The sequence below is a fragment of the Onthophagus taurus genome, chromosome 10 (assembly GCF_036711975.1).
Source record: "Onthophagus taurus isolate NC chromosome 10, IU_Otau_3.0, whole genome shotgun sequence".
Classification (NCBI taxonomy): domain Eukaryota; kingdom Metazoa; phylum Arthropoda; class Insecta; order Coleoptera; family Scarabaeidae; genus Onthophagus; species Onthophagus taurus.
In genome coordinates, this window is record NC_091975.1 from 8,315,535 (window position 1) to 8,334,986 (window position 19,452).

The following is a 19,452-nucleotide window of genomic DNA, read 5'->3' on the forward strand; positions in this document are numbered from 1 at the left end:
CATTACAAATAATTTTCATCCAAAAAATTTTCTCCTACCGTTTCTGGTTTTTGAATTATATCACATTTTTTGTCCAAAATCGTTAATTTAAACATTTTTGGATTTTACACTCAAGAACTAAAAATTTGTAACAATTACAAAAAGATCGTTTATGGATTATGTTTTTGTGATTTATTACGAACAATTTTTATTAATGTCTTTCTCATCCACAACTTTTAATTTTTGATTTAAATATTATTTCGTTGTTAAAAGCGTCAAACTCGATATCTTTAGTGTTTTAAACCCGTTAGCTTGGTAATAAGCAAACTTAGGTTATAATCTCTTGTGGATACCAATTTTTTGGTTCATTACAAATAATTTTCATCTAAAAAATTTTCTCCTACCATTTCTGGTTTTTGAATTATATCACATTTTTTTGTCCAAAATCGTTAATTTAAACATTTTTGGATTTTACACTCAAGAACTAAAAATTTGTAACAATTACAAAAAAATCGTTTATGGATTATGTTTTTGTGATTTATTATGATTAATTTTTATTAATATCATTCTCATCCACAACTTTTAATTTTTGATTTAAATATTATTTCGTTGTTAAAAGCATCAAACTCGATATCTTTAGTGTTTTAAACCCGTTAGGTTGGTAATAAGCAAACTTAGGTTATAATCTCTTGTGGACACCAATTATTTGGTTCATTACAAATAATTTTCATCCAAATAATTTTCTCCTACCATTTCTGGTTTTTGAATTATATCACATTTTTTGTCCAAAAACGTCGATTTAAACATTTTTGTATTTTACAGTCAAGAACTACAAATTTGTAACAATTACAAAAAAATCGTTTATGGATTATGTTTTTGTGATTTATTATGAACAATTTTTATTAATATCATTCTCATCCACAACTTTTCATTTTTGAGTTAAAGATTATTTTGTTGTTAAATGCGCCAAATTCGATATGTTTGGTATTTTAAATCCGTTAAGTTGGTAATAAGCAAACTTAGGTTGTAATCTCTTGTGGATACCAATTTTTTGATTCATTACAAATAATTTTCATCCAAATAATTTTCTCCTACCATTTCTGGTTTTTGAATTATATCACATTTTTTGTCCAAAAACGTCGATTTAAACATTTTTGTATTTTACAGTCAAGAACTAAAAATTCGTAACAATTACAAAAAAATCGTTTATGGATTATGTTTTTGTGATTTATTATGAACAATTTTTATTAATATCATTCTCATCCACAACTTTTAATTTTTGAGTTAAAGATTATTTCGTTGTTAAAAGCGTCAACCTCGATATCTTTAGTGTTTTAAATCCGTTAGGTTGGTAATAAGCAAACTTAGGTTATAATCTCTTGTTGATACCAATTTTTTGGTTCATTACAAATAATTTTCATCCAAAAAATTTTCTCCTACCATTTCTGGATTTTGAGCTATATTAAACTTTTTCGTCCAAAAACGTCAATTTAAACATTTTTGGATTTTACGGTGAATATCTAAAAAATTTTAACAATTACAAAAAAATCGTTTATGGATTATGTTTTCGTGATTCATTATGAACAATTTTTATTAATATCATTCTCATCCACAACTTTTTATTTTTGAGTTATAAACAATTTTAGTTTATGACAACTTTATAACTACTTATTTTGAAAAAATCATATCTCAAAAAAAAATGAGATATCATTACGATGTAAAAACCATTTTATAGCAAATTTAATCTAGTTTTATCTATTTAATTAATTTAATCTATTTATCCCGGTGAAACGATTTTTTTAATATAACTTTGAATTAAGTAATTTAAAAGTTGTATCTCAAGAACGGATTGAGATATCATCATGAAATAAATCTCATTTTAATTAAAGCAAATTTAATTAATATTTCATGAATTCAAAATTGTTTCTTCGTTCCTACAAATTTATTTATTTATCCTTATAATCAACGGGTTATACATAAACTGAAAAATTTCAACTTTAGAATTCACACCATAAAGATGAAACGGGATTATTTATATCTCAAGGACAAGAAACTTTATGTTTAAGCCAAGGTATTTTTCGGCCGAGGGGCTACAATCGACAGCATATAACAACAAGCTTTTTTGTTAGATTTCGTTACTTCTCTAGTTATATAGCATATATGACTTTTAATAAAACGATTTATATACATAAACCGTCAAATACTCTGAATGTATTTTGACGAAGTTTTCTATTAAATGAAAAAGTTTTAGATTCTTAAGTCCTTCTGGTAAAGTTGATTACGAACGATAAAGAAAGTTGGTTTGAAAGCTCTGTCGGATTATCGCCATTGAGAAAATGAGATCGATGTCGGTTGTTGGCCAAGATTAATCTCCTATTTTTGAAGCGAAAAGAAATATTTTCTTTATTCAAGAAGTTTAAGTAAACAATTTTACTCTATTCCCACTGTAATACGTACGTCTACCTAACGTAACGTAATTTTTATTTATTAGGTCGCGGAATTGGTGCGAGCTTTTACGAGCTTTTCTTATCTAGCAGTCCCGTCGACGTCGTAGTAGTCGTCTCAATAAGGGAGTGCAATCGCCTCAAGGCTGGGTGCAGTGCAATCCGACTAGAATTGAATTTCTGGGGCGGTGGCTTCTAAAACTCCACGAAGCTTGTTTGTAGTAGTTTAATACCGCGGGGCTAGATTATTACCGGGGAGCTTTATAAAAGCCCTAACAACAACACCGTCTGCATTTAAAAGCAAACAAAATTGTAGGAGTCGGTAATAAAATGAATGGTTTTAATTCGAAAAGGAATTCTTTGTTTTCATTTTAAGATTAATACTTTGTATATAACATTTTGAAAAATTGAGATACATATCAAATTTAAAAAGATGTAAGCTCGGCGAAACGATTTCACACGTCATCATAACATCTTGTTATCTTGGTGTTAAAAAAGTATGATAATAAACTTAACCAAACAGCTTTTTACATTGTAATAGCTCCGAATGAGATCATTACGTAATTTTAAAGTTAAGATAAAACTTTTTTACATATAATTTATATATATAATGATAATGAATTTTTTGAGGAATTATTTGGCGCTTGCGCAAAATTTGTGTTTAAAAATGGGACAACGTACCTGAGCTGTTTGTTCCGGGGGTTCTCCTCCATCTCCTACTTCTCCCGGTTTATACAAAAACGGCGTCGCGACGACGGCGTCGTTGCTATGGAAGCGCGCCCGACGCACTGCGCTCCGAAGGCGTCGCGACGCGAGTCACACACGGCACACTGAGAAGCAACGAAACGGAACGGAACTCGAGCTACGGCACTAAAAAAACTCGAAACACTTTGCGTACGAACGAAACTACCAACAAAAAAATCAGCACCTGTAACAAAAAATAGAATCATTAACATTATAAACAATATAATGAAACATTTATGCGTAAAATTTACAATTAGATGTTAATTTGAATCAATTTTTATAACTAAAGTTGCCATTTTTAGATCACCTTGACTTTTGAATCCATCCCGAAGAAATCGCAAATAATTAAGGTACATTTAATTATTAACTACATGTCTCGATTTATTATGCACAATTTTTATTAACGAAGTTTTTCTCCACATGTTTTAATTTTTGAGTTATTGAGATTTTTAGAATAATCATTCATTTTGACTTTTCTGGGATTTTTCCCATGATTCGAAAAAAATGGTGACAAGCAGGTTTATATAGGTTATAAATTATAAATTTTTGAGTCATTATGAATAATTTTTATACATAAAGTTGTTCTCCAGAGATTTTAATTCTTGAATTATTATCCATTTGATGATTTTTTAACAATTTGTTTTTCACCTTGAAAATTCTCGAGATATCTTTATACAATTAAATCCTAATTACAAAATAAATATATCGATCGAAAAGACCATTTTTAGAAATTCGTTTTAGTTCTTGAGAAAATATATAGGGTAAACATACCAGTTATTGGACAGTTAAGCTTTTTTTCAATTTCAGGTCGCTACCACTGGATTATTTTTCAACGGATATTATTCTGCCTATGCCAGATCTTAGTACATATATCCTATTTTAAGCTAACGGGTTTTAAATATTTCTAATATTACAGTTCTTTCAGAAAATTTTAAAAAACTTGAAAGGGTTCCAAAAAGTTAGTTATTGGACAAAAAATTCAATTACTAGACACAATATTTTCAGTTATTGGACACTGGCAAAGTAATGATTAAAAACAAATAAAAAATTGAAATCAGTGTTCAAAACTTTAGTTCTTCGACTTCCAAGTCGTCATGTTCTGTTCCATAGTCTTCCGAATCTTCTTCACTTCCCATTTTTGGTTCCTCACACATTTTGCTGTCAGGTTTTATTTGATCGTCTGTTTTGATTCCTCCTTCACTTTCTATTTCTGAAATATCATCATCATCACTTTCCTCATTGAAACACATCTGACACAAGAATAAATCCTCATCACCTTCTTCAGGAACATGTTCATTATATTTTTTCGGAACACATCGTCGGTGAATTCTTTTCTTGCAGCTATCACATGATAGGTAATTATTTTTATGTCAATATCGATACTAATAGTACAATGGGACCATCTCAACAAAACTAAGCAAACTACTGAATACAGAATTCTTATTTTCAGCTGAAATAATTGGGATGTCCAATAGCTCGCAGGTGTCCAACAACTGGTAGGTTTACCCTATATAAATATATGTAAATATATATATAAATATATATAAATATATATAAATATATATAAATATATATAAATATATATAAATATATAAAAATATATAAAAATATATAAAAATATATATAAATATATATAAATATACAGGGTGTCTCAGCGAGACCGGTCATTAGACGTTTCTGGGGTTTTGGCGAAAATAAAAATTTGAGAATTCAAACTTAAGTATTAACATTATTTGCGTTATTAATATCCATTTTAACTGGTTTTAGACCCACAAGCATCAAACAACCTAAATTAGACTTTGACGTTTATCAATAAGTCATTAAACATTTGTTTTCCATGGCACACTAGGTTAATATCCATATGATATGTGAGCATTTTTCAAAAAACCCTAATTATTTCTCAAACTATTAATGTTAGGCATAGGACATATGGAATATAAAAGTTGTAAAATGAGACGCCGAAGACGACTAAGTAATAAAATATGGGGGTTACCATTTAAAAAAATGAAGTTATGGTGCTTCCAAATTTCGAAAAGTTAACGTATCATAGTAAAGTGACCAAACGATCTAGACAGCCGTTCTCGGCACCAAAACATACTTCTCAATCCTAACTTGATATCTTAAAAATTGAGTGTTCTATGATTTTTTGAACAAATGTCCGCTGGAGCAAATTTTTCTAGAAAAATTCGAATAACTCGAGAATTGCTGGTTCAAATTGCAAAAAGTAAAGTTATTTATAAACCTTCAAAACAGACAAATCCAAATATGTAAAAATATACAGGGTGTTCCATTTAAAAAAATAAAGTAGGTGGCGACTTCCGGTATAACCGGAACTGCTAGAAATCTGAAAATATTTTAGATGAAGAGAACGTAATTGATAATACTTAAGTCTGCATTCTCAAATTTTTTGTTTGGCCAGAACCCTAGAAACGTCTAATGACCGGTCTCGCTGAGACACCCTGTATATAAATATATATATAAATATATATAAATATATATATAATTTGATGAAGAAAACCGTTTTTATAAATTCGTTTTAGTTCTTGAGAAAATAGTTTTTTAAATTTACCAGTTTTAACAAATAAGTAATTTCCTCCTGTTTTTCAAAAAATCATAAAAAATTAGTTTCTTAAGATATCGTTATGAAATTATCCTTAATTATATAATAAACAATGAGCTTTTCAATGAAAAACGCCGTTTCTAAAAATTTTATTTAGTTCTTGAGAAAATAATTGTTGAAATTTATCAGTTTTATCAAATAAATAATTTTCTTCTATGTTCTTAAAAAAATCATAAAAAATTAATTTCTTAAGATATCGTTATGAAATTATCCTTAATTATAAAATAAACAATGAGCTTTTCAATGAAAAACTTCGTTTATAAGAATTCATTTTAGTTCTTGAGAAAATAATTTTTTAAATTTATCAGTTTTATCAAATAAGTAGTTTTCTTCTATGTTCTTAAAAAAATCATAAAAAATTAATTTCTTAAGATATCTTTATAAAATTATCCTTAATTATAAAATAAACAATGAGCTTTTCAATGAAAAACGCCGTTACTAAAAATTTTAGTAAGTTCTTGAGAAAATAATTGTTGAAATTTATCAGTTTTATCAAATAAATAATTTTCTTCTATATTTTTAAAAAAATCATAAAAAATTAATTTCTTAAGATATCTTTATAAAATTATCCTTAATTATAAAATAAACGATGAGCTTTTCAATGAAAAACGCCGTTTCTAAAAATTTTATTTAGTTCTTGAGAAAATAATTGTTGAAATTTATCAGTTTTATCAAATAAATAATTTTCTTCTATGTTTTTAAAAAAATCATAAAAAATTAATTTCTTAAGATACCTTTATGAAATTATCCTTAATTATAAAATAAACAATGAGCTTTTCAATGAAAAAGACCGTTCCTAAAAATTTTATTTAGTTCTTGAGAAAATAATTGTTGAAATTTATCAGTTTTATCAAATAAATAATTTTCTTCTATGTTCTTAAAAAAATCGTATAAAATTAATTTCTTAAGATATCTTTATAAAATTATCCTTAATTATAAAATAAACAATGAGCTTTTCAATGAAAAACGCCGTTACTAAAAATTTTATTTAGTTCTTGAGAAAATAATTTTTGAAATTTACCAGTTTTATCAAATAAATAATTTTCTTCTATATTTTCAAAAAAATCATAAAAAAGTAGTTTCTTAAGATATCGTTATGAAATTATCCTTAATTATACAATAAACAATGAGCTTTTCAATGAAAAAAACCGTTTCCAAGAATTCATTTTAACTCTTGAGAAAATATTTTTTCAAATTTACCAGTTTTATTAAATATATAATTTTCTTTTATATTTTTAAAAAAATCATAGTAAATTTGTTTTTTAAGATATCGTTATGAAATTATACTTAATTATAAAATAAACAATGAGCTTTCTAATGAACAACTCCGTTTATAAGAATTCATTTTAGTTCTTAAGAAACTAATTGTTGAAATTTATTAATTTTATCAAATATATAATTTTCTTCTATATTTAAAAAAAAATCATAAAAAATTAGTTTCTTAAGATATCGTTATGCAATTATCGTCAATTATAAAATAAACAATGAGCTTTTCAATGAAAAACGCCGCTTATAAGAATTCATGTTAGTTCTTGAGAAAATAATTGTTGAAATTTATCAATTTTATCAAATATATAATTTTCTTCTATATTTAAAAAAAATCATAAAAAATTAGTTTCTTAAAATATCGTTATGTAATTATCCTTAATTATACAATAAACAATGAGCTTTTCAATGAAAAAACCCGTTTGTAAGAATTCATTTTAGTTCTTGAGAAAATAATTTTTGAAATTTACCAATTTTATCAACTAAATAATTTTCTTCTATATTTTTAAAAAAATCATAAAAAATTGGTTTCTTAAGATATCGTTATGAAATAATCCTCAATTATAAAATAAACAATGAGCTTTTCAATGAAAAACTCCGTTTGTAAGAATTCATTTTAGTTCTTAAGAAAATAATTGTTGAAATTTACCAGTTTTATCAAATAAATAATTTTCTTCTATGTTTTTAAAAAAATCGTAAAAAATTATTTTCTTAAGATATCTTTATGAAATTATCCTTAATTATAAAATAAACAGTAAGCTTTTCAATAAAAAAGACCGTTTATAAAAATGCATTTTAAAAAAAATACTAATTTTTAATTATTTCCAAGCAATTAAAAGTGTGTATAAATCGTTACTAGTCACTTTAAACCCGTTGGAAAATTAATTTTATCGATATATAAATCCATACGATAACTTTACGCGTTTGAGTAATTGCCACAAATTATTTTATAGTCCCTCTAATTGACATTCTTTTGTGCTTTTTTCCAATCGATGAAGTTAATTGCGTTTTAATGCACCCAATAAAGCCGTAGGACTCAATCAATTCGGTTTTCTTAATTATAACATTAATTAATTAATTGTAAACGCCATCTGGTTTTTTAACGAAATTTTTTTATCACAATAAATATTTTACAGCTAGAAATTCAATAAAGACGTGTTCGCTTTTCGTTCGATGACGTTGAAACGGGGTTTTCCACCCGACCAAGAGTAAAATCTCACTGGTATAGTGAGGATATGGATTTTTTTACTATTCCCCGTTTTCCTCGGTTTATGTTCCTTGGGAAAATTGGATAACGTTTATCAATTTTTTTAAAAATAAATTCTTCATCCTCTATTTTAAGAAGTATTAATTAACGACCGAATAATTGAAAACCAGATTTTTCGACGTCTTCGTTTTGCTTCTTGCAATTTTACGTTTTACGATCTTGGCGACTTCGAGTATGGTTAAATTAACTCCCCGCCCAACTTTATCTCTTCAACATAATCTTCACCGTCATCATCGTCCCCGCGTGCCATATGGTAAAACTCGATTTAAGAAAAACCATAAAGATACGCACACGAGAATGTTTCTTATAGCTTTATAATAAATTTCAACTTTAATTCAAAATTTGACCCAATTTAAGTCAATTAAATGAGTACAACTTGAAGTTGCTAAAACTAAAATGAAGTCATTCGTGAATTTCGTAGAACCGCGTTGGGGTTCGTTCGGTGAAAATTAACTCAGTTGAACTTTTATGGATCAACATAAAACGTAGTGGACGAAAGTCCGACGGAAACATACGAGACTAATTTATTTATTAATCAGGCCCGTATATTAAAAGATCCAAGCAATTTCAGTACACTACTGCAAACTTTTTGGAGGGGGGGTTAATTGATGACGACATAAACTTGCCGCAACTTGTTTTAAACAAGAATAAAGTACGATCGTAACTAAAAATACTATTATAATTGAAATAAAGTTGTATTTATGTATTATTTATTGATTATTAATGTCAAAAATAATTTTATTTTATACTTATATATATAAATATAAATTTATATATACAGGGTGGTCCATTACTATTGAGAAAAACGGACCATCCTGTATATTATTTATAAAAACAAGAAAGAATGAAATAAAATCACAATCCATGCAAACATTGGCATGCGAATTACAAAATAAAATTCTTATTGTAGTTCATACCATATTCTAGCAGCTTTATTTTACTTTTTAGTTTTGTTATTTTCGTAAAACTTAACGATTTGATATTTGATATCGGTTGGATGTTGAGGAACTTGTTTGTACGTGTTTTGGATGTTACGAACGGTGTACGTCTGTCTGATAGACAGTCGGAGGCCGTCGCTTTATACTGGCGCGTTCATTTTACAACAGTTTAGCGTCAATGTGTGTAGAGGCAGAGGCGGTGGGCTAGGAACCCGGGACGTTGCTTTTAGGACCCTATCCGGAACGGCAGTAACCCTGGAAATGGGCGCCGACGACACAGCCATAGGTGTATATGGCGAGGGCGTCGCGACGCCTTTAAACTTTCGTCGTACTTTCGGTTCCGACGGACGACCGCGCAAAAAACACTTCAAGAAAAACCCTCGTTTACGCGACCCAATTCCAATAGAAGGGGAACAAAAAATATCGAACCCATAAAGTTTTTAAATTTATGTTTTTTTCCAGTTTTGGAATTTTTAAATTAGTTCTGCTTCATTCAGTTTTTAAGGTTCCCACAGAAATTAGTTACAAATTTAAGAAAAATGAAAGGAATTTCATTTTAGTGTGTAGTTTATTTATGTTCGGATTAAATGAGAACTTAATAAACTTCTTTTCATTATGGGTATCTTTATGGTCTTTATGGATTTCCTAATTCTTGCTTATTTGGGAAATAGCCAAAATCATATATGTAATGGAAGTTCTCCTGTCTTACCACCATAATTGCTACCAACCTCATAATTAAGAAAACTATGTATATATACAGGATATTAAATCTAATATAGGGTGTTATATCAACCCAGTAATCTTTGAATATAGTGTTTATTTATTGATAAACAACTTTAGACACTTTAGACCACCATTTAACTAATAACGGACTATTTTGACAAACTCCCGAATATCTCAAAAAGTTCAATAGATAAGTAAAAGAACGTATAGTATAAATTTGTAGAGAATAAAATCCTGCATCTAATAACCTAATCAAATATAGGATGTTATATTTAAAATTTTTGAGCTTTTTACAATTAAATATGATAAAAAAAAATTGAACACCCTGTATAATAAACGGAGCAATATAACTTAATGGCGTTTCAAAAAGATGGCAGAAAAACACAGAAACTCCTCAAGCAGACGTGGTGACTAATGGTCATCTTTTGAAATATGAAATACACTACCTGTTTAACATAATTGTCAAAAGGATACTTAATCTCAATGCTAGTGCAGCATATTGATATCAAGAAGGGGAATTAGAATTTTGAGTTCTATCCACAAATTGATGACGAATGTAATCAGAAGAAGTCAAACCATAAAAATAACGATTTTATTGGGGTGCCTACGAGATATAAAATGGAAGAACAAATGCTTACAACCAAAAAGTAAGATTTCTCCCAACCACATAGATAAAAATTCTTCGAGCAATTGCATAAGAAGCAAAAACATCAATGAAAAATGTGCGGTGTAGAACATAGTCAAATGGGTTGGGTACATCTTGTCGAAAAATGCAAGACTACATGGAACCAGACCCCCTAAACTTTTTTTTTCATTATGGGTATCTCTATGGTTTTTATGGATTTCCTAATTCTTGCTTATTTAGGATATATTCAGAAACATACATGTAATGGAAGTTCTTACCACCATAATTGCTACCACTAATCTGCATGCATTTACATTCATTTTGAGTCCTCTAGTGAGACTGACTTCCAAAGTCAACTTCTAAATCCAACCCAATCTCATAATTAAGAAAGCTATGTATGTATACAGGATATTAGATCTAATGTAGGATGTTATATCAACCCAGTAGTCTTTGAATACGGTGTTTATTTGTTGATAAACAACTTTAGACCACCATTTAACTAATAATGGACTATTTTGACAAACTCCAGAATATCTCAAAAAGTTCAATAGATAATTAGAAGAACGTATAGTATAAATTTGTAGAGAATAAAATCCTGCATCTAATAACCTAATCAAATATAGGATGTTATATTTAAAATTTTTGAGTTTTTTGCAATTAAATTTGATAAAACGGTAATTACAATTTTGAACACCCTGTATAATAAACGGAGCAATATAACTTAATGGCGTTTCAAAAACATGGCAGAAAAACATAGAAACTCCTCAAGCAGACGTGGTGACTAATGGTCATCTTTTGAAATATGAAATACACTACCTATTTAACATAATTGTCAAAAGAATACTTAATCTCAATGCTAGTGCAGCTTATTGATATCAATCTTCAAGAAGGGGAATTAGAATTTTGAGTTCTATCCACAAATTGATGACTAGAATGGAATCAGAAGAAGTCAAACCACAAAAATAACGATTTTATTGGGGTGCCTACGAGATATAAAATGGAAGAACAAATGCTTACAACCAAAAAGTAAGATTTCTCCCAACCACATAGATAAAAATTCTTCGAGCAATTGCATAAGAAAAAACATCAATGAAAAATGTGCGGTGTAGAACATAGTCAAATGGGTTGGGTACATCTTGTCGAAAAATGCAAGACTACATGGAACCAAACCCCCTAAACTTTTTTTTCATTATGGGTATTTTTATGGTCTTTATGGATTTCCTAATTCTTGCTTATTTAGGATATATTCAGAAACATGCATGTAATTGAAGTTCTTACCACCATAATTGCTACCACTAATCTGCATGCATTTACATTCATTTTGAGTCCTCTAGTGAGACTGACTTCCAAAGTCAACTTCTAAATCCAACCCAACCTCATAATTAAGAAAACTATGTATATATACAGGATATTAGATCTAATATAGGATGTTATATCAATCCAGTAGTCTTTCAATATAGTACACCCTGTATAATAAACGGAGCAATATAACTTAATGGCGTTTCAAAAAGATGGCAGAAAAACACAGAAACTCCTCAAGCAGACGTGGTGACTAACAACGTCCTACAAATTGATGACTAGAATGGAATCAGAAAGAGTCAAAACACAAATTACAAAAATAACGATTTTGTTGAGGTGTCTACTAGATGTAATATGGAAGAACAAATGCTTATAACCAAAAAATAAGGCTATAGTCAGATGGACGAGCGGCAAACGGAGAAAATAAATAGATCTTGACGGGAAATGCAAGACAGAACGTTAAAAATTGCGAGAGTGGGAAAACTATATGGAACCAGATGTCCCCCAAAGAGGTGATAAGAAAGTTGAAGTTCATCATCCCAGTTCAGACTCTGAACTCTTTTGCTCTTCATTGTATTTGCCTAAAAGCTTCATTTTTCTATACAGAAAGTTCAAATTGATTTTGTTGTTACACTTTTAGTACATCTTTATGGATTAATTCTAGAATAACAGATTCTGTATAAACAAATAATTAAAATATTTTTTTTGTTGTAGGTGCCAAAGATACACGAAGAATGACCTACGTTATCAATATTGTTATTAAATTTAATTTCTTAAAACATTTCTTTATTCCTTTTTAGATTTAATCCGGGTCGAACAAATATTTGGCAGCCTCTTTCGCCTTTTGAGCTGTCGAGAATTTACGAGCACCAGCCGTTTCGGGCTTTATTTATTTTAATCGAAGAAGATCTCGTGGCGAAGTAACAACGTCTTTAGTAGGCCATGGCTAAAATATCTGACGATTTACAGAAATAACTGCATCACAAAAATAACAATGTACTTTATAAAGTAGTAGTAAAAGTTATTCAAAGGAAATAAAAATCTTTTTTTACTTGTTGTATCATTTCACACTTCCTCTCCGAAAGCACCTAAATAATCAACTGAGTATTACTTGGAATGTAGATAAGTTTTGTTTTTATTTGAGATCAACATAACGCAAACATAACCTTACAAAAAAATTACAATTAAAACATAATGTACCTCTTAAAGGGTAAAGATGGGAATGAAATAAAAGGAAAAATACCTGAAGCTGGAAAGACGACATCGCATGCGTTGGGGCTTATCGATTGGTGAGTGGCGCCCCCGACAAAGAATAACGGCGAATCTTTGAACTACGTATATACGACGAGGAGAAACGTTAATAGTTGGTTTGAAATTACATAGGTGGCTCTGAGTGGTTGGTTGGAGACATCAAAACTCCACCAACAATATTATAGGTTATGCTTTTTTTTAATAACACTATGTTTTTCACAAAATCACTTTTGCCAAATAAAAAAATCAATCGTTTAATTTACTACTTAGTTTTTTAAATAAACAACGCAACGCACCTTTAATATTTCTACATCTGGATGTTTTTATTTTCTCTAACAACACTTTCGGTAGGAGAGGTTAAAAAGGTTTGAGTTTTGTATTCGGCTCCCGGAGATAGACTGTCTATAGAATCCGTCCCCAATTTCATTCCGCCGTAACTTTTTTTTTATTATACATGACCATTAGGCCCGCGCTTTATGCGAACGGGTAATATTGTTTTTAATGATCATCCGGCCAACCAACATTTTATAACGGCCCCCCGCGATTGGAGAGGTTAGGATTTCGATTGTCAAAACCTTCTTCGATCAACCGCGGCGCCGGCGAAAGCATTCACTCAGTTTCCGTATCGCGCATCGCCGCTACGTCCGTACACATTCCATCTCTTTCGCACATCCCAAACACTAAACAACTACATTACAGAATAAGACAAAGATAACCTATCGAAAAGTACGTCTTTTCTTGTAACAGAACCGTGACGGATGCTATAGTCGACGCCTGCCATGATGCACAGTATAGTAACGAGCACGTCACGTGACACTTTCAACCAATAGCTTTACGTGTTGTGAACGTGCAGTCATGGCAACCGCATCGACACGCCCACTAAAGACAGAGAAAAGGAGTACAATGAATGGAGAAAAGCGAGATGCAAATATCGAAGAGATTGTAGAACCGGTTTTTAGTGTTTTTTGTTGGGATGTATGATTTCTAGTTCGTTGGATTGTTAATAGATGTAGCTGAAGGGATGTTTTTTGGGGATATTAGATTTTTAATAAAGTCTAAAAGTATGTATTTTGCTTTTATTTATAACATTTAAGAAATTTACTTAATCAAGTTCAATTCTTAAACATCTTATGGTATGGTTTTTTTACCCTTTTAAATGAATTAATGGATTCATGTCAACAATGAAAAATGCTCATAAATATTAGTTCTGGCTGTAGAGGCTTGTAATAATTGGAAAAGCTGGAACTTTCATTTCAATCAATTTAGCCCATTTGTATTTAAAAATTCATGGAAAATAGATTTCATGGATAATTAATCAGAAATTTTTACGGAATATAAAGAAAAGTATCTTCTTTCCAGACGAGCAACTCGATTCTAAAAATATTTCACATCTTTTGAAATATAAATTTTTTATAAAATTTACTTAAAAGTTTCTGACAAATCGATCTCATCAGCAGTTTCTCTGAAATTTACATAGCATAAAAAGAAAAGTATGTGCTTTTTAGTGCAACAAACCGATTCAAAAAATTTATCTTGGTTGTTGAGATATAAATTTTTGAAGTTGACCGAGATTTGCACAATTTTTGTAAATTTCATGAAACATTTATTTGAAATTTTCATAAAATATAAAGAAAAGTATCTTCTGTCCAGAAGAGCAACCCGATTCTAGGAATATTTCATAATTTTTGAGATATAAATTTTTTAAATTGGTCGAAATTTTAATCAATTTCGTCAAACTTTATTTCAAAGTTTCTGATAAATCGATCTCATCGGCAATTTCTCTGAAATTTACACAGCATAAAAAGAAAAGTATGTGCTTTTTAGTGCAAAAGACCAATTCAAAAACTCTATCTTGGTTATTGAGATATAAATTTTTGAAATTGATCGATTTTTAAATCAATTCTATTTTGTCTAACTTTATACAAAAATTTCTAAAAAATCGACCTCTTGGACAATTTCTCTAAAATTTACATAACATATAAAGAAAAGAATGTCCTTTTTAGTGCAATAAACCGATTCAAAAAATCTATCTTGGTTATTTAGATATAAAGTTTTGAAATTGGTCGATTTAAGAATCAATCCTTAAATAGACCAATTTTGTCAAACTTTATATAAAAATTTCTAAAAAATCGACCTTTTCGACAATTTCTCTGAAATTTACCTAGCATATAAAGAAAAGAATGTCCTTTTTAGTGCAATAAACCGATTCAAAAAATCTATCTTGGTTATTTAGATATAAAGTTTTGAAATTGGTCGATTTTAGAATCAATTCTTAAATAGACCAATTTTGTCAAACTTTATATAAAAATTTTTCAAAAATTGACCTATTGGACAATTTCTTTAAAATTTACATAGCATATAAAGAAAAGTAAGTCCTTTTTAGTGCAATAAACCGATTCAAAAAATCTATCTTGGTTATTTAGATATAAAGTTTTGAATTTGGTCGATATTAGAATCAATCCTTAAATAGACCAATTTTGTCAAACTTTATATAAACATTTTTAAAAAATTGATGTATTGGACAATTTCTTTAAAATTTACATAGTATATAAAGAAAAGAATGTCCTTTTTAGTGCAACAAACCGATTCAAAAAATCTGTCTTGGTTATTTAGATATAAATTTTTGAAATTGGTCGATTTTTTAATCAATCCAATATTGTCAAACTTTATATAAAAATTTCTAAAAAATCGACCTATTGGACAATTTCTTTAAAATTTACATAGCATATAAAGAAAAGTAAGTCCTTTTTAGTGCAATAAACCGATTCAAAAAATCTATCTTGGTTATTTAGATATGAAGTTTTGAATTTGGTCGATTTTTTAATTAATCCAATTTTGTCTAACTTTATATAAAAATTTCTAAAAAATCGACCTCTTGAACAATTTCTCTGAAATTTATATAGCATATAAAGAAAAGAATGTCCTTTTTAGTGCAACAAACCGATTCAAAAAATCTATCTTGGTTATTTAGATATATAGTTTTGAAATTGGTCGATTTTAGAATCAATCCTTAAATAGACCAATTTTGTCAAACTTTATATAAAAATTTTTCAAAAATTGACCTATTGGACAATTTCTTTAAAATTTACATAGCATATAAAGAAAAGTAAGTCCTTTTTAGTGCAATAAACCGATTCAAAAAATCTATCTTGGTTATTTAGATATAAAGTTTTGAATTTGGTCGATATTAGAATCAATCCTTAAATAGACCAATTTTGTCAAACTTTATATAAACATTTTTAAAAAATTGACCTATTGGACAATTTCTTTAAAATTTACATAGTATATAAAGAAAAGAATGTCCTTTTTAGTGCAACAAACCGATTCAAAAAATCTGTCTTGGTTATTTAGATATAAATTTTTGAAATTGGTCGATTTTTTAATCAATCCAATATTGTCAAACTTTATATAAAAATTTCTAAAAAATCGACCTATTGGACAATTTCTTTAAAATTTACATAGCATATAAAGAAAAGTAAGTCCTTTTTAGTGCAATAAACCGATTCAAAAAATCTATCTTGGTTATTTAGATATGAAGTTTTGAATTTGGTCGATTTTTTAATTAATCCAATTTTGTCTAACTTTATATAAAAATTTCTAAAAAATCGACCTCTTGAACAATTTCTCTGAAATTTATATAGCATATAAAGAAAAGAATGTCCTTTTTAGTGCAACAAACCGATTCAAAAAATCTATCTTGGTTATTTAGATATATAGTTTTGAAATTGGTCGATTTTAGAATCAATCCTTAAATAGACCAATTTTGTCAAACTTTATATAAAAATTTTTCAAAAATTGACCTATTGGACAATTTCTTTAAAATTTACATAGCATATAAAGAAAAGTAAGTCCTTTTTAGTGCAATAAACCGATTCAAAAAAATCTATCTTGGTTATTTAGATATAAAGTTTTGAAATTGGTCGATGTTAGAATCAATCCTTAAATAGCCCAATATTGTCAAACTTTATATAAAAATTTCTAAAAAATCGACCTCTTGGACAATTTCTCTGAAATTTACCTAGCATATAAAGAAAAGAATGTCCTTTTTAGTGCAATAAACCGATTTAAATAATCTATCTTGGTTATTTAGACAAAAAGTTTTGAAATTGGTCGTTTTTTTGAATCAATCCAATTTTGTATAACTTTATATAAAAATTTCTAAAAAATCGACCTCTTGGACAACTTCTTTGAAATTTACATAGCATATAAAGAAAAGAATGTCCTTTTTAGTGCAATAAACCGATTCAAAAAAGCTATCTTGGTTATTTAGATATAAATTTTTGAAGTTGACCGAAATTTACACCATTTTTTTTAATGTAACAAATTTTCTCCAACTGTAGTTAAAAATTACTAAGAAGAAGATTTCATGGAAAATTTATCCGAAATTTCCGTAAAATATAAAGTAAAGTATCTACTTTTTAGAAAAACAACTAGATTCTAACAATCTTTCTTGATTTATGAGATAAGAATTTTTGAAATAGACCGAAATTTGACCATTATTTTCATTTTGTACAATCTTACTTAAATATTCATGGAAAATCGATTTCATGGAGAAATGAATTTATGTAGCATATAAAGAAAAGTATCTACTTTTGAGTGCACCCAACCGATTTTAAAAATCATTCTTAATTTATGAGATATACAGGTGTATCTGAATGACCATGGGCGACTTCGGCTCCCCTACATCCCTCTAAAAATGGCGGAAAATTTTGGTTTAATTTTTTTTCTCAAAAACCATATACGCTAGGAAAATGAAATTTTGGGAATATGTTTAACTCATAATAGGGCACGTTTTGACCCTATTTGTACTTGTTCATATATCAAAGTACCCTTAAAATTCACTAAAGAATCACCCCTTGAAGTTTGTTGCAGTCATTCAGATACACCCTGTAGATAGATGAAACAATTTTTAAAATAATCAAAAATACTTACTTTTAAAAACTAACATATCAAACGTATTCAACTCCATTATTTAACACTAAAACTGACTCTTTTAATTTAAAAATTAGATTAATTTAACATTAAAATGTACCAAACACGTCTTAAAACACGTTAAATCAAACTGCGTATATTGCAAAACAAAAGAAGAACTCGTTTGAGGGGTAAAACAGGTTTTTGCCCAGAGACTCGATTCGACGCGCATGAATATTCGAGAACAATAAGGTAAATGAAAACCCTATTTAGTTAGAATTTAATTAAAATAAACAATTTTGTACAACCTTACTTAAAAATTCATGGAAAATCGATTTCATGGGGGAAAAGTATCTACTTTTGAGTGCACCCAACCGATTTTTAAGATATTTCTTAATTTATGAGATATGAAACAATTTTTAAAGTAATCAAGAATACTTACTTTTAAAAATTAAGACATCAAACGTATTCAACTCCATTATTTAACACTAAAACTACCTCTTTTTAATTTAAAAATGAAATTAAGTTAGCACTAAAATGCACCAAACACATCTTAAAACACGTTAAATCAAACTGCGCATAATGTAAAACAAAAGAAGAACTCGTTTGAGGAGTATAACAGGTTTTTATCCAGACACCCCCATCAATGCGCATGATCCTTCGAGAACGATTAATAACGACAAATTAAAATCCTATTGAAATTTAATAACGTTCTAATATAGTTATTTTTGAAGCTCTTATTTTGTTTGTTAAATTATCTTTAGTGTTAAAATCGTGGTTTAAGTCAATATATGTTTTTATCATCAATGTATGGAATCTATTTCATGGAAAGTGTTTATTTTTTAGTAGAACAAACGGAGTTTAAAAATATCTTTTAGATTTTGAGGTATGTATAAATTCTTGAAAATGATTTTGATTCAATTTTGTCAAACTTTATCTAAAAATTTCTGATATAAATAGATTTCATGGAAAATTTATCAAAAACTTTCACAGAATATAAAGAAAAGTATCTTCTTTCCAGAAGAGCAACCCGATTCTAGAAATATTTCATAGATTTTGAGATATAAATTTTTGAAATTGGTCTGAACTTTCGACCAATTTCAAAAATGTAAATAAAAGTTTCTGACAAATCGATCTCATCGGTAATTTCTTTGAAATTTACACAGCATATAAAGAAAAGAAGTCCTTTTTAGTGCAATAAACCGATTCAAAAAACCTATCTTGGTTATTTAGATATAAATTTTTGAAATTGGTCGATTTTTGAATCAATCCAATTTTGTCTAACTTTATATAAAAATTTCTAAAAAAATCGACCTCTTGGACAATTTCTCTAAAATTTGCATAGCATATAAAGAAAAGAATGTCCTTTTTAGTGCAATAAACCG

At 28.4% G+C, this 19,452-nt stretch overlaps 1 protein-coding gene across 8 annotated transcripts in view; it reads right to left on the reverse strand.

Annotated features, from left to right (window-relative positions):
- The window catches only part of LOC111419106 (homeotic protein ultrabithorax-like), a 526,223-nt gene that overhangs the window by 492,921 nt on the left and 13,850 nt on the right, over positions 1-19,452 (reverse strand). For 5 of the 8 annotated variants that reach the window (XR_011641561.1, XR_011641562.1, XR_011641567.1 and 2 more), the window contains exon 2: positions 3,105-3,351. The gene's annotated coding sequence lies outside the window, so the exon portion shown is untranslated. The other 3 variants (XR_011641563.1, XR_011641565.1, XR_011641564.1) reach the window with 3 other exon arrangements.